This window comes from Nomascus leucogenys, chromosome 16 (genome assembly GCF_006542625.1).
Source record: "Nomascus leucogenys isolate Asia chromosome 16, Asia_NLE_v1, whole genome shotgun sequence".
NCBI classification, from domain to species: domain Eukaryota; kingdom Metazoa; phylum Chordata; class Mammalia; order Primates; family Hylobatidae; genus Nomascus; species Nomascus leucogenys.
Genome location: NC_044396.1, coordinates 16,453,696 through 16,471,589, shown reverse-complemented (window position 1 = coordinate 16,471,589; position 17,894 = coordinate 16,453,696).

Here is a 17,894-nt window from a genome sequence, read left to right as displayed (position 1 = left end):
ATGACATAGAGTTTTACCTCAATCAGTCTAGTAAAACCAGATATGTGTACACAGAATTACATTAAGATGTGGTGAGTGCTGTAACAGAGGTATGGACAAAGGAGATCAAGAACACCAAGGAAGAAGCAACTAACTCCTGGGAGGCAGGAAAAGGATTGTTCAGGTAAGAGTTCACATAAAATGTGACACTGACTTTGAGTACTGGTGAATGAAAGGGTTCCCCGTGGCCACATCTCCTACTCTTTTTCTACATTCTGTATACCTTCCAGACAGACCAGAAGACTCTCCTTGCTGTGAACATATGCCAAAAGTGCATTTGATCATGCTTTTTACTTTTAACCAGGTCTCCCTTCCCATCTGTAGTGAGTGAATGGTGTTCTCCAAAAACTCATGTACCTGGAATTGAGAATGTGACTTTAATGGAAAATAGGGTTTTTGCAGGAGTAATTTATTGGGATATCTCAAGATAAAATCATCCTGGATTTAGTGTGGGCTTTAAATTCAATGACTGGTATCCTTAGAAGAAGAGGAGAGGACACCTAGAGACATATCAAGGATACAGCCATGTGAAGATAGAGGCAGAAATTGGAATAATATGTCTCCCAGCCCTGGAATGCCAAGGAGAGAGGCATGAGCAGATTCTCCCTCAAGGCCTCCAGAAAGAAACAAACCTGCCCACACCTCGATGGCAGACTTCTGCTCTCCTGAACTGTGAGAAAAATGTCTGGTTTTTGTTTTGTTTTGTTTTGTTTTGTTTTTTTGAGATGGAGTCTCGCACTGTTGCCTGGGCTGGACTGCAGCTGTGTGATCTTGGCTCACTGCAACCTCTGCCTCACGGCTTCAAGCGATTATCCTGCCTCAGCCTCCCAAGTAGCTGGGGTTACAGGTGCCTGCCACCACGCCCAGCTAATTTTTTGTATTTTTAGTAGAGATGGGGTTTCACTATGTTGACCAAGCTGGTCTCAAACTCCTGACCTCGTGATCCACCTGCCTCAGCCTCCCAAAGTGCTGGGATTACAGACATGAGCACCACTGTCTGTCTGTTGTTTTAAACCACTGAGTTTGTGGTAATTTGTTTCGGCAGCCTAGATAAATACACTGTCTTAATTCCTTGCAATTCTATCTAGTTATTAAAATTTTCTCAAATGCCACTTTTTCCATCAAGTTTTTTTCCTACTGGTTTGCTCCAACTAACAGTTAAATGATGTATGTGATCTTTCCTTTCTTTGACCTTTATTTGTGACTCTTCTAGAGTATTACCTTTTACCTTGTGTTTGTCGTGTGTATTCTGTTTACCAGACTACAAACTTTTGGTATTTTTAACATAACTTATTCATAGTCATCTCTTTCATGTAGCAGAATTTCTAGCACTTTCTTAGCCTCGGTTCTATCAAAAGCAAAACTTGAAGGAAACAAAGAAATATGTGTGAATAGTTTTAGGAATGTGGTGCATAAAAGCTGCTCAATAAAGGTATAGATAGGAAAAACACTCAATAAATGTTTGTTGAAGGAATTTATAAGTGAAAATCCCTGGAGGACAGGCATCTTGCCTAACTAGTATAATTCCAGTGCCTAGCATAATTATTGGTGCATATAACATGTCTCCAATAGATATTGGTTGAATGAATGAATGAATGATGAGTGAGGTCAGTTCAAGGGACTTTACCCAGTATGAGAACTTAGCTTCATGATTGTCCTCAGCTCTACTGAAATATACCCTCCCTCATGGTCAGAGAGGAATAATAATATCAGAGCTCCTAATAGATATGATCCTCTCTAAATTGCTATTATGTTAATGTGATTGTAATGTTCACAGTCAAATTTACATGTATCAAATTATCACATCTGATTGATTCATTCTATGGATAAAATGAAAAGCTCATTGTTCACTTATTTTTATTTGCTCACTATCTTTAATCAAAATTCTGACTTGTGAATTTTGAGGTGAAATTCAGACCCCAAGTGAGCTGCCCAAGGTCACACAGGTAGAAAACAGCAGAGCCAGAATTTAAAATTAGATTTACCCAATTTCAAAACTCACACTGTTTCACTATTCCAAGCTGACTTGGTTTCAAATCATTTGACTTTTCCTGACCTCAAAATCCCCCACTCACCAGCTCAAGTTGATTCCTTTATTTTCATCATCCTGCTAGCGTTGAATTGTTTCTAGGCTTCCCATCATCTTGTGATAGGAATGCCACCCACTTATGCTGCGCTGACCTCCGTCTGGTCCTCGTCAATGTGATTTTTCCTTCATCATCTCTTCAGGGTACTTGCCCTTTCTTTGCCACCTTCCAACACCATATGGCACATTCTTATGCCACATGGCTTCCATACATCCTGCCTCCTTATGCTCTTCATTCTCTTAATTCCCTTTATATACACTTTGACAATTTCTCCCAGCTCTTGGATTTCTGATCTCTACTTTCATCCCAGGTTTCACTGCCATGCCCTGTTCTTTCTCATTTCATGGCAGCCTATACAGTTATGATTGCAACATATGTCTATAATTCCTTCCTAGTACTGGGAACATCCATCACTCTGCTGACACCACATAAATTCTGTGCATTCATTTCAGATTTGAGAGGAAGGGAGGACACTTTCATCCAAAATGAGCTGACATTGCTTCACAAGTTGATTTGGGGGCCCACCAACCCCCTACAAAGTGGCATCATCTGAATGTACAAAGAACTCTGAGACAAAGATTTTTATTGAATTTCTAGAGATTAACTCACATACATATACACAAATAGAATCACACATGTAAAACACATATGTCATTTTTCTTTTGTTTCCAAATTTATATTATACATTTGTAAATATTGAAATGTTTAAATGAACAATGAACATCCATATGCCCAACATCTAAATTCAATAACTGTTAACTTTTGCCACATTTGCTTAATGTAGCTATCAATGTGTTTGTATTTTTCAAATAAACTATATGAAAATCAATGAAAGACATCAAGATGCTGCAGGTTGTATTTCTTAAAGAATGAGGACATGTTCATTTACAGCCGTACTATTCCATTATCATATGTAAGAAGTTAACAACAATTCCTTAGTAACATCAAATAGACGTACATATTCAAATTTCTTCCAGTTGTTCTTAAGTGTATTCTGTAACTTTAAAAAAATCATAATCAGGAGGCTAAGGCAGAAGAATCCCTTGAACCCTGGAGGCGGAGGTTGCAGTGAGCCGAGATGGCACCACTGCACTCCAGCCTGGGCAACAGAGGCAGACGCCACCTCAAAAAAAAAAAAAAAATTCAGGATCAATAAACTTTCATATAGTGCATTTGGGTATGTTGTCTTTTTAGTGTCTTTTCATTTACAGTAATAGTCTTCCTGCCTGTTTTTTATGTCTAGACATGACCAAACAAGGCTGATTCTCTTGTAAAATATGTCTCATTCTGGATCTTGTGTTGTCATGTAATTGCTTTCTCCATCCCTTTATTTTCTATAAATTGTAACTTATGTTTAAAGTATTGATTAGGGTCTTGCTAACATTTTTTGAAAGAGTATTTCCTAGATGATTATATGTACTTCAAATTGCCTCACATCAGGGGACATAGAATATTAGGTCTGTCCCACTATTTGATCTCTTGGTTAGGGTGGGGAAAGCCAGATGTCTCCATTGTAAAGTTGCACTTTTCCCATTGCAATTGGCAAGTAGTCTGTGAACTGACACATTGGCAGAGTGTGAATTACCTAGTCCCCTGACTGCCTTTCCCATAATGATTTTAGCATCCACTGGTGATCCTTCCTGAATTAATTACTATATTGAGGGTTAGAAAATGTTGATTTTTCTAATTCTGTCATTCATTCTAGATAGAATTAGTACCTGGCCTTGCTCTATAAAGAAAAACATTATCAACTAGGATAAAACTATATTTCATCTAAATAAAAGGCAGAATAGGTACTTATTAGTTCTCTTTAATTACAAGTATTTAAAGGATTGTTATAATCATCATCTCCAGTTGAGGCTAATGAGCTTCCTCCTCCTTTCTTTCCTTTTAGCCTTATGGATTTTATTTATTCTATCATTATAATCATTAAAGTCATGATTCTTATCCCTCTTCAAATTATTCAAATTTTGGCCAGTGGGACCTCCTTCAAGCTGGCTTCTGTTTCCTTTTGACACAACTACATTAGACTTTGAATGTTTCCTTACCTTCTGGCACAAGGTGCTCGGACTCCCTTTGAGCTTTTCTTCTCGGGATTATTTTAGCAAGAAAATATACTAATTTTTATGTTTAGATGAAAAAAAGAACACTGTGCCCATAATTCGTGGCAGGTCATTCCAAAAATAAGCCTAAAGTAACACAAATACATTAACCCCAGAAATCTGTTCTAACCATCAGAAGAAAGATGTTCAGAATCATAACCTAATTTTCTGTTTCACTCCACTGATGAGAAATAAGCATATAAAGGAGACAGAAAGAGAAAATGACATGACTCCTGGACCATACCCATGGGGTACTGATATGTACAAGCAAACAAAGAAAGAGTGGAGAGGTACCAGCACCACTATAAATTTAAAAACCTGAATTACAAGAAAATATCAAATGTCATACTTTAACATTTATAAGATAGGCTACAAAATTTATGAAAGATGTTTCTTAACTTACCACCATGCCAAAATTTAATATTTAAGGAAAATAATAGTAGTACTAGTTGAATATTGGTTTGGTCATAACCAAAATCATATGGAAGCAAAGTAAAAATTTGATATGCTAAACCACAGTGAAATATCTAATATGAAATATAATATCAGATAAGTGCCTTGAAAATAAGTATTCCCTACAAATAAACACCAATAATTAAATTCCTACAATTTGTCATCAATGTCAGAATCTAGAATGACCCTTAGATAATTCAGTAAATTCAGAGCTTGTACCTGCACAGTCTCTCAAAAGTCTATACTAGCCTCAGTGAGAATCCTGGTAACATTTGAGTCTGTTTATCATACTAGAGCTTCCACACACAAAAAAAGCCTCACGAAAGAGCACAGGCATCCTACAAAGGTTAAGTGTACTGCAGGAGTTTATAATAAAAACATTTAGACATTCCCAGAACAAAATAAAGTTAATGGATCACTCACGTAGTTGGAATTCAGAGAAGCAGAGCTCACACAACTCCAAACAGATGTTAATAAGGGTAATGCCAAAGAGAAGATGTGCCAGTTTGCTCTTCAGGAACAGTGATTATTTTGGTCACTAACACCATAGCTTTGTGGTGAAATACTTTAATAGGTTAAAACACTGCTACTTCTGTTCTTTCCTCTAGAAAGAGGTAAGATGGACAATATCTACCACATTTCAGACATATTTATCCTCTTATACACATATGTATTGCTCCACCCAATTTTAAGAAAGAATATCAGGCAAACATACTTGTCTGTTGTCATATTCTTTGAAACAGCAACTACTTCTACCAGAGGTAGTTCCTCAGGGCTTTAAGAGCATCTGTTACACAGCTGGAGGGAGAGGCTTACAGCTATTGAGCTGTGCACAGGACCCTTTCACAACTCTAAGTTTTGCCATTAGTTAAGGACCATTTTTTCCACACAAGGTATTCATAATGTATGGGCAGGTGAGGGCCTGCTTTCCACTGTGTTTGAGATGGGGAAGAACAATGCCCAGGCACTTTTTTCCTCTCTGTTAATGGCACTTAACTTAAATGTGTGTGTGTGTGTGTGTGTGTGTGTGTGTGTGTGTGTGTGTGTGTGGCGGGGCAGGGGTGGCCAAGACCCCTTTGAATGTCTGATGAAAACAATGGGCTCTCTCCCTGGAAAAATGCACAATAGTCTGAGTGCAATTTGACGGTGTTTATTGCTCCTCCAAAGTCCATCCTTGGACAGCTGTGGACTCTATGAGCTCTGGGAAGGAAGCCTCCACCCACACAGCCAAGGCTGCTAAGCATAAAAACGGAGTGAAGCACAGCATTCCACTCAACTTTTTACCGAAAGAGAACGTATTCCTGTGTTACTGTCACATAAATGCAATTAAATTTTTATCTCAGCTTTTTAAAAATTCAAATGAAGAGCCAAAAATAAGTCGATGATAAAATTTGTGGCAATCCTAGGCATTTCCACAGCTTCCAAAGTAGTGTGATTATGAAAGAGTTATAATAAATTAAAAAAAAAACTGATAACAAGAAATTTCAGCCTGGAAAAGACAGTGGCATAAACCAGATTTCTTAAAGGCCACTACACTTCCCATGCCATTCTAGTTAGTAATGGATTAGAAACAGCTCTTTGTGATAATATAAGATCTTGATTTCTTCCCTAGGAGTTAGTTGTTTCTTTTTCTGGTAATTTAGGAAGACATTATTATGTGCAACTGCTAATACCATTAGTTTTTAAGTTAAGAAAAGTTTAGTGGAGATTTATGAAATTCCACGATGACTGTCCATGCTTAAAGGTAATCTCTCCTCTAAAGTTGAAATTATTGATGCTTGTTGGGTGCCTGGTTCAAGGGCTCATTTGTTTTTAATCTCAGGCTATTTTATGAATTGATTTTGCTGTGCCTGGATGCTTATGAGGAGCCAAGAAAGAATATTTATCTCAGCAAGTTTTCTTTCCAGAAAATCCCACCTGATAACGAGCCCTTCATAGTGCTTTTTACCATGACCTTCAAGGCCTTTGCAATCTGCCCTGCAAGTATCACCAGCTTCATCTCTTATGATCACCCTCCTCAGATCCCTTACCATTTCTTGCAGAGCCCTGCATCCATGTCTTTTACCATGCTTTGCTAGTTGCCTGAAATGCCATTTTCTTTTCCTCTATCTAATGAAGAGCTACTTGTTCTTCAAAGTCCAACTAGGCTTGTCTCTCCACTGAGAAGCCTTCCCCTCCTTGCTCAGGCACACACAGTCTCCTATGTTATGCACTGCCCTAGCTCTTTATTGGAAGAAAGGAAGGAGGGAGGAAAGAAAAACAAATGAATGCTGTGAGTGCCACATGAGTAAAGATCATGCTTGTGTTTTCATCTATGTGGTTGTAATGCTTACTACAGGGCCTGGTATTTGAAAAATAATTATTATAATTAATTAATTACTCCAATGCATTTTTTATTCTTTTTAAATCAAAATTTATAATTATTTACTTTTTTATTTAGAAATTTAACATAGATTTATCCTGTTAACCCATAAATGCCATGAGGGGTATATTTTTAAAATTTATTTAACAGCTTTATTGAGATATAATTGATATACAAAGAACTGCACATATGTAATGTGTACAATATGATAGGTTTGGACGTATGCAAATACATGCCATCACCACAATCAAGGTAACACATCTAACACTTTCCTAAGTTTCCTTGTGTCCTTTTGTTTTTTTTTGTTGTTTGTTTGTTTTGTGGTAAGAACACTTAATATAAGATCTATCCTTTTAAAATATTTTGAAGTACACAATACCCTATTGTTAACTTCAAACACTATGTTGTACAGCAGAGCTTGAGAACTTATTCATCTAGCATAACTGAAACTTTATACCCACTGAACAACAACTCTCCACTTACCTCTCCCTCTAGTTTCTGTAAACCACTATTGTATTCTCTGCTTCTTTGAGTTTGACTATTTTAGAAACTTCATATAAGTGGAATAATGTGGTTTTTGTGCTTCTGTGATGCTATTTAACTTAGCAAAATGCCCTAAAGACTCATCCATATTGTCACGAATGGCAGGCTTTTTTCCCTTTTTAAGGATAATATTCCATTTTACATAAATACCACATTGCTTTATCTATTATCTATTCACCTGTTGATAGACACTTGTGTTGTTCCATATATCTTGGCTATTGTAAATAATGCTGCAATGAACATAAGAGTGCAGGTATTTTTCCTGGATTCTGATTTCCTTTCTTTGGGATGTATACCCAGAAGTGGGATTGCTGGATAATACAGTAGTTCTATTATTAATATTTGAGAAAACTCCATACTCTTCTCCATAGTGACTGCACCATTTTGCATTTTCACCAACAGCGTACAAGGGTTTCGATTTGTCCACATCCCCAACACTTTATGTGTGTGTGTGTGTACACGCATGTATGTGCACACACCCAGGCTGGAGTGCAGTGATGTGATTATGGCTGCAGTGAGCCATGGTCACACCATGATCACACATCCTAGGCTTAAGTGATCTTTCTGAATAGCTGGGAATAGAGGCATGTGCCACCAGGCCTGAATAATTTTTGTATTTTTAGTAAAGACAAGGTTTTTCCATGTTGCCAGGCTGGTCTCAAACTCCTGAGCACAAGTGATCCACCTGCCTCAGTTTCCCAAAGTGTTGGGATTATAGGCGTGAGCCACCATGCCTGGCCCCCAACACTTTTTATCTTTTTTTATCTTAATACTGGCCATCTTAACAGGTGTGAATTGTAATCTCGTTGTTTCGATTTGCATTTCCCAGATATTCCAAAGTATTTCAAAGTGCCTTTCATCTCTTCAAAGCAAAATTCATATTTCAAATACTAAATGCATAGTGGGAATAAATGTGAGAGTTCCGTGGAAAATGTGGAGTCTCATGTTATTTTATTTTGGTTTTTGGAAGGCAGCATAATATAGTGATTAGGATTTCAGGCTCTAGAGTCAGACACCAAAAATTGATCTAAGTTACTAGAGCAGTCTGTAATAACAGAACCAGACTTATAAAATCTATGCGAGGATTAAGTGAGATGATACACATAACAGTCTTGTCCATGATGCATAGCAAAGAGTTAATGAAAATTTAGCTAGAAGTGATGACAAAGGTGGTGGTGGAGGTTATAGTGGTAATATTTATTTAAAACAATCAGAAGGCAGCTATTTTAATTTCTTAGAATAATCCCTAGCCCTATGATTGTACAAATATTGCAATAGATTGGTTTTTTCTTCAAATGTTTGTAGCATTTAGTCTTTAACATGAGTGAATAATGAGAAATGAAGATTGTTATCTTATTTGTAAGAATAGGCAGGCTCTAGAGTAAAACATTGCCTTGTCCTTTCAACCAAGGAAAAAAGAAGAATAAAAGTTTCTGTGTACCAAGGGGCTAAAAGTGGTATAGCAAAAGCATTTAGGGGGTACAGTGGGTACATAATGAAAAGGACGATGGCTTCTTTATTATCAATGAAACAAAAACATATCCATAACCATAAATTATGAAATATGAAGAATATTTGCCAAATACTGTGAAACTTGGACCAAAAGAGAAATAGTACTGATATCTATTCCTATATTCTTTAGGCAGGAAGAGATTTCTTAAAATTAAGTGGCCAAGTTCCTAAAAGCCCATATATTAAACTTTTGATTAAAGCAATAAAATAGAGGGTTTTAGAAAGGTCTTAGAAAAAGACGAGAATGTTCCTACAGTAATCAATTTGATAAACAATTTATCAGGAGAGATGGGATTAAAGTACACCTTATACTAATATATCTTTTTTACGATGTATTATATAATGTTATAACATTTATAATTACATAAAATATCTGCTGGAGGTATAATAAAGGAAGAAGGGAAAGCAGTGAAAATAAGACTATAAATCAGAGAGCATATTACCTAAGGGCTATAAGCCACTCCAACTTCCTGAATGGGAAAAGACTGAAGATGATAGGCAATCAGGACAAAGTAATGACAAATTTGGTTACAGGGCATGGAATAAGACAAACTTAATTTAAATCTGGGTATTAACCAAGCTAAATCGATTGAATTTTCCTCTGACTTTAACTGGCAAATAAGTGTTCTGAGTTCAATACTCATTTAAAGATTCATTTCTACTACCTAGTAGGTAGAAAGGAAACAATAGTGGGTGGCATGGCAGAAATACCAGGTTGGGGAGAGAGGAGGAAATAAATATATGCAAAAAGCAAATAATCTCAGGATACAAAATCAATGTGCAAAAATCACAAGCATTGCTATACACCAATAATAGAGAGCCAAATCATGAGTGAACTCCCATTCACAACTGCCTCAAAGAGAATAAAATATCTAGGAATACAACCTATAAGGGATATGAAACACTGCTTCAAGGAGAACTACAAACCACTGCTCTAGGAAACAAGAGAGGACACAAACAAATGGAAAAACATTCCATGCTCATGGACAGGAAGAATCAATATCGTGAAAATGGCCATACTGCCCAAAGTAATTATAGATTCAATGCTATCCCCATCAAGCTACCATTGACTTTATTCACAGAATTAGAAAAAACTACTTTAAATTTCATATGGAATCAAAAAAGACCCATATAGCCAAGACAATCCTAAGCAAAAAGAACAAACCTGGAGGCATTATGCTACCTGACTTCAAACTATACTGCAAGACTACGGTAACCAAAACAGCATGGTACAAGTACCAAAACAGATATATAGACCAGTGGAAGAGAACAGAGGCCTCAGAAATGACAACACACATCTGCCACCATCTGATCTTTGACAAACCTGACAAAAGCAATAGGGAAAGGATTCCCTATTTAATAAATGGTGTTGGAAAAACTGGCTAGCCATATTCAGAAAACTAAAACTGGACCCCTTCTTTACACTTTATACAAAAATTAACTCAAGATGGATTAAAGACTTAAATGTAAAACCTAAATTCATAAAAACCCTAGACCAAAACCTAGGCTATATCATTTAGGATGTAGGCATGGGTAAAGCCTTCATGACCAAAACACCAAAAGCAATGGCAACAGAAGCCAAAATTGACAAATGGGATCTAATTAAACTAGAGAGCTTCTGCACGGCAAAAGAAACTATCATCAGAGTGAACAGACAACCTACAGAATGGGAGAAAACTTTTGCAATCTATCCATTTGACAAAGGGTTAATATCCAGAATCTACAAGGCACTTAAACAAATTTACAAGAAAAAAACAACCCCATCAAAAAGTGGGTGAAGAATATGAACAGATACTTCTCAAAAGAAGACATTTATGTGGCCAACAAACATATCAAAAAAAGCTTATCATCACTAGTCATTATAGAAATGCAACTCAAAACCACAGTGAGATACCATCTCATGCCAGTTAGAATGACCATCATTAAAAATCAGGAAACAACAGATGCTAGAAAGGATGTGGAGAAATAGGAATGCTTTTACACTGTTGGTGGGAGTGTAAATTAGTTCAACCATTGTGGAAGACAGTGTGGAGATTCCTCAAGGATCTAGAACTAGAAATGAAAATTTGACGCAGCAATTCCATTACTGGGTATATACCCAAAGCATTATAAATCATTCTACTATAAAGACCCATGCACATGTATGTTTACTGCAGCACTATTCACAATAGCAAAGACTTGGAACCAACCCAAATGTCCATCAATAATAGACTGGATAAAGAAAATGTGGCACATATATACCATGGAATACTATGCAGCCATAAGAAAGAATGTGTTCATTTCATTTGCAGTGACATGAATGAAGCTGGAAACCATCATCCTCAGCAAACTAGCACAGGAACAGAAAACCAAAGACTGAAAGTTCTCACTATATGTGGGAGTTGAAAATGAGAATACATGGACACAAGAAGGGGAACATCACACACCAGGGCCTGTTGGGGAGTGGGGTGCTAGGGGAGGGATAGCATTAGGAGAAATACCTAATGTAGATGACAGGTTGATGGGTGCAGCAAGCCACCATGGCACGTGTATACCTATGTAACAAACCTGCACATTCTGCAGATGTATCCTAGAACTTAAAGTATAATTTTAAAAAAGCAAATAAATTAGCAAATATAAGTATTACACCTAGAAATAGAGAAAGAGTTGAGAAAAAGTTATTCGACATTTCAGTCATATCTTTCTAACAACAACAAAAAAAGATTCAATTGGAGAGAAAAAGAAAAAGAAGAAAATTTAAAAAATCAGTAGCAGGAAGCAAAAAAAAGCTGGTAAAACTCAGAAAAGAAATGAACATAATGATTAAAAGATAACAGAAATACAGAAACATTGATTAAACAATAAAGACATGAAGAAGAGGCAGAAAGAAATAAAAATATGAAATGCAAAATAAAAAACTATAAGAAGAATTAAGATGAAAATGATAAATATGAATTAAAAGGAGATTACATTTCTTGAAAACCAAAGACAAAATGGATGTTTTAAATGTAACAGATATAATAGAAGAAAACTTATGAAATAAAGCACTGAATCTGCAACTTGAAAGGCACACTAACTTTATTGAGTATTCAGTGAATTTCCAAATTTTGAGGATAAATAAATAACTTTTGAAAAGTGATGAAAAAAAGTCACAAGCAGGAAAAACATTATAAATTCTCACAAACCCATTTCCAGAAGACAGTGGAACTATGTCTACAAATATCTGAGTACAATTATGACCAAAGAATTTTAGAATTCTGGAAGCTTTTCTTTCAGACATAAGGTCAACAGACTAATGTTACGAGACATGCAGAAGTTCAGGGAAAACTGTACCTCTAACCTTATTGAAGAAAAAAAATTGGCCAGGTGCCGTGGCTCGCACCTGTAATCCCAGCACTTTGGGAACCCGAGCCAGGCAGATCATGAGGTCAGGAATTCAAGATCAGCCTGGCCAATATGGTGAAACCCCGTCTCTACTAAAAATACAAAAATTAGCTGGGCATGGTGGCGGGCAACTGTAATCCCAGCTACTCGGGAGGCTGAGGCAAGAGAATCACTTGAACCTGGGAGGCGGAGGTTGCAGTGAGCTGAGATCGCTCTATTGCACTCCAGCCTGGGCAACAAGAACAAACTACATCAAAAAAGAAGAAAAGAAAACAAAAGAAAAGAGAGGGGAGGGGATGGGAGGGGAGGGGAGGATCAGTCTCGGGTGAAATCTAGCCAGCCAAGTAACGTAACAAACTAAAAAGCTGAGGTAGGAAGATTCCATGGTGAAAATATTGGCAGTGAGCACTAAATCATATTAAATATGGAACTAAAGACTACGTAACTGTAGACTTATGGTCAAGAACAGAATAAAGATGTTATAAATCTTGATCATGTAGAAACAGTAATATTACTAACAATTTGGAAGTTCTGAAGGAGAATTATAGGAAAAAATAAGTATCTATTTTATCAGCTATAGTGGAAATAAGTAAATGTTATTGCCAACTGAAAATATAATTAAAATAATGATTTCTTACTCGATTAATATTTTAACTCTAGAGTTTTATCTTTTAACAATTATATGATTTGTGTGTGTATAAAATACATAATACACACATCTACATACATACAAAGGATTTAGAATAGATATGTTCTAGGTCACTTGCATTTCTATATAAGTTTTATCATCAATTTGGTAATTTCAATAAAAAAGTCTGCTGGAGTTTTTATTAGACTGCTTTAAATTTATAGATAAATTAAGGAGAATTGACATCTTAACTATATTGTCTTTTATCCTATCAGCATGGTATATCTTGCCAATTATTTAAATTTAATTTAATATCAGAATAATTGTTTTTTAACTTCTTTATATTTTATCGCCCTCCAGCACAGTCTTTCTCATAATGGATACTCGGGAAATATTTACTCAATGTAATCGACATCCCCCAAACCAAAATATTTATTCAGGAATAATAAATCTGTAGGTAGAGATGAGACTAAGAAAAAGATAGGTAAAGATACAGGTAAATATATTGTTCCAACATCAATTTAAAGTTTAAAGGTCTACTGCTTTTGCACAATTTAAAGTTCGAAAGAGCATTTATTTTTATTTAGCCAGCAAATCTCCCACTGGAATTCCATATCTTATCTCCACCACACATATAATTATCACTGAATTAATACTTGTTGAATGAATAGCCTTTACACTTAACTCTTGAATATCTGCCCCGCACTGTTGTGTCATTAAACCTGATTTGTTTTCAAGAAGGAAGCAGATCTTCTACAAATGCTTGCTGAAACTGCACTTGAAACACTATTCTGCAAACATCTCAGGAATAGTGTTGTGAGGATGTTATTCAAAGAACATGACATTTAAACGCAGAAGCCCTGACAACGAAGACCTGAAAAATTGATGAAACTATGGTTGAGTCATAGAAAATGATAGTTATGTAACTACTGGGTCTTTGGGAAAAAAAAGGTTGAGAAAAGGGGAGTGGGGCTAGAAAAGTGGGGAGGAGGAAAGTTTAAACATTTGAGAGGTAATGGAAGGAAATGAACAAATAATGATGAACATTAGTAGTTATAAAATAAATGCACTTGGAGAACTACTGATTGGGTTTATAAAACTATATTGTAACATAGAACTATGTAGACATTCTTCTATATATATCATGATAAAGTGGTCAAGACATTAACCACAGAGTATTGTCCTGCTTTTCTTTAGTGTTAAATCCAGGATGCCCTTAACAACCAGCCAGTGTGCTTTTCTGAAATGACTAACTGGTGTTAAGAACACAGTCTTTTATTTTAGGACAGTGCATTTCTCTTTAGACATTGGTGTGCTGAACCTTAGTGTCACATATTTGAAACTCTAACCCACTAAGTTCATTGTCCCTGATTAAAATATTAATTATGCTACAACAATATAATTGCTGTTGAAGTCATTGTTTATTATAGAAAAAAATGAGCAGGTAACATTGGCATTTCAAGAATAATGAGTATCTCACTCACACAAAATAGGCAGGAGGGTTCAACAGATCTGCTGAACTGATCTGGTGTGAAATAATTGCATTGATGACTTTCTTCAGGTTGTCATCACCAAATATCGCCTGGCAATTATTTTGAACAGCTGGCTGCTGTTATTGTACATCTATTTATAAAGCTGTTCTCTTCAACAAAGCTGAGGTCTTATAAGCATCTGTCTGCAGCCAGTTTTTGTTTCTCATGGAAAGATGATTTTTTGCAGACCTTAGTTCTTGTCAGCCTTTCCCCCTTCCCCTCCAATATTCAACATCCTTTTCTGGATCTTCTTTATTTATACGTCGTTTCTATTAACAGATCTGTCCCATCCAACCAAAATGAAAACAACCCTGAATTAATTAAGCCATGACTGGCTTCTGTCATATCATAAAACAAATGAGATTATGTCTGATCCCTGTGCTTACAAAGTCTGCTTCCAAACACATATGGGATGACAGCAATAGTTCTTCAACTTCTGATTTCCTCTTGTAGAATTTCATGATTTTATGTTATGTTTTTATAGATGCAATTAAATGAAAAGAAATAGAAGTCATTGAAAAACTGCTTCAAATTAAAGAATAACATTTCTGGAAGAATTACCACAGAATATTTCAGCTTAAAAATATACTGTTTAGGTGCATATCCTAAGAAAGATTAAACAAATATGAGAAGGAGGAGGAGATGACAGCTTGGTGGTAGCCCTTTTTTCTCAGAGGACACCCGAGCATCTGTTATAGCTTTGGTCATTTGCTGATACTATTTGAAAGATAAAGCTAAGAAAAGAAATGTCTCATGAAAAATGTCCGGAAATATATAAGTAATGGGAGATCTGCTAAATCAGCACTGTCGAATAGAACATTCTGCAATGTAAATACTTTATATCTGCCAGTAGCCACATGCGGCTATTGAACACCTGAAATACTATTAGCGTAACTGAGGAACTAAACTGAAGTTTCTATTTACCTAATTTTATTTATTTATTTATTTATTTATTTGAAACACAATCTCACTTTGTCTCCCAGGCTGGAGTGCAGTGGCTCGATCTTGGCTCATTGCAACCTCTGCCTCCTGTATTCAAGCAATTTTCCTGCCTCAGCCTCCCAAGTAGCTGGGATTACAGGTGCCCACCACCATGCCTGGCTAATTTTTGTATTTTTAGTAGAGATGGGGTTTCACCATTTTGGCCAGGCTGGTCTTGAACTCCTGACCTCATGTGATCTGCCCGCCTCCCAAAGTGGTGGGATTACAGGCATCAGCTACTGCCCCTGGCCCCAGCCCTTTAATTTAAATGTAAAAAGCCATATGTACCTAGTGGCTACTGTATTTCCAGCTCTATGTAATAAGCTCTAATCCCATGAACAATCATAAATAGTAATTTAATGTTTAAGATTAGCAAATAAGCCAAATTTTTAAAACGCATATAAGAAAACATTAGAGGAGCTTGTTTTTTTATTTTACTCACAATAAAGTATGTTATTGTTATATCTAGTCTTTTCTGTCCTATTATTTCATCCATTTTTAAAAGTTACATTAGTGTGATAGTTACAGAATTTGGAGGTTGAATGAAACCAAAAGAAAAAACAAAGCCTAACTCCATTTTATATATGAGTAAAATGACTTCCAAAGAGCTTTGAAATGACTTCCCTAAGGTCACCTGGCCTTGTCAGAGGCAAGGTTAAAACTAACATCTTTTTGAAGGAAATCCTGCCATTTGCAAAAACATAGATGAACCTGGAGGGCATTATGCTAAATGAAATAAGTCAGACACAGAAGGACAAATGCTACATGATTCTACCTATATGTTGAATCTGAAATAGTCAAATTTAGAAGCAGAGAGTGAAATGGTGGTTGCAGGGGCTGGTGGGAGGAAGAAGTGGGAGGTATTAGTCAGTAAGTACAAAGTTTTGGTGATACAAGTTGAAAATTTCTAGAGATCTACTGAACAACATTGTGCCTATAGTAAGTAATACTGTATTATATACTTGAACTTTTGCTAAGAGGGTAGATCTTCTGTTAAGAGCTCTTATCACATTAATACTAATAAATAAATAGGGAGGCAGGAGGAACATTTTGTAGGTGATGGTTAGGTTTATGGCATAGATTGTGGTGATGGTTTCATGAGTATATACTTAATCTCCAAACTCATCAAGTTGTATACATTAAATATGTACAGTGTTTTATATGCCAAAAATACAACTAACTTATTTTTCTAGATAAATATTGTTTTGGTGAAAATATATATAATATAAAATTTAACATTTTAACCATTTTAAGTAAACAATTCAGTGGAATTAAATAGATTTTATTTAAATATACATTTAAGTACCAAATGGTTTTTAAATGGTTGTGCATCATTGTGCAACCATCACCAACCATTATCTACTTCCAGATTTTTGGATTCTGTGGATTGTAAAGAGTCAGTGGGAGGGATTTCCAAAAATAAATTTTAGCTACTTTAAAATTTTACCTAGTAGAATACACAAATGGAGACAGAAAATAGAATAGAGGTTACCAGGGGCTGAGAACAGACGAAAATGGAAAAACTGACACCTTTGAACCTCTCTCAAATATTCTTTCTTTCCCAGAGCTAAGTTGTTCAATGGCTGTAACTTTTTTTAAAAATGAAATACTCTGTTTCACTATCACAAATATTTTATTTTTTATTGTATATCCTATGTGTACTAATAATAATGGTAATTCTGGTTAGTGAATATTAATATTTAATATGGGAAAGACATTGCTTTTGGATATACTGTTTGATTAATTCCTCATAACAAGCCTTTGAGGTAGTTTTCAGTATTATTCCTGTTTTATAGATGAGAAAACTGAGGCACAGGGAAGCTAAGTAAGTTTTCCATAGTCACAAACCTAGGAAATAGCAGAAGAGTTATCTGTAACTACCTGAGGACTATAGGTTGATAATTACTATTACTTACACTAATTGTTCCGCCATGTAATTATAGTCTCCTGCAATCTGGTGTCACTCTTGCCTACCCAGTCTGTCATCTGCTGCTAAACAACTCTGCAATAGACATTGAACAGACCCGTCAGCCTTTCACTGTTTCATAGATATCTCCTGTGCATTCCAGGCTTTGTTCTTGTTGCTTCCTCCCTTCCCATTCAGTCATCAGCCAGCTCCTGTGTACTTCAGCCAGTGCTCTCTAATGAGTTTGCTCTTATCAAGGTACAAATGAACTCCAAGTTAACATACCCAATGGATGCTTCCTATTCACCCCTTATTAGCTCTCTCAGAAGCACTCAATGGTGTTAATCACTCCCTTCTATTTAAGTAGTTGACTCTCTGGTTTTTGT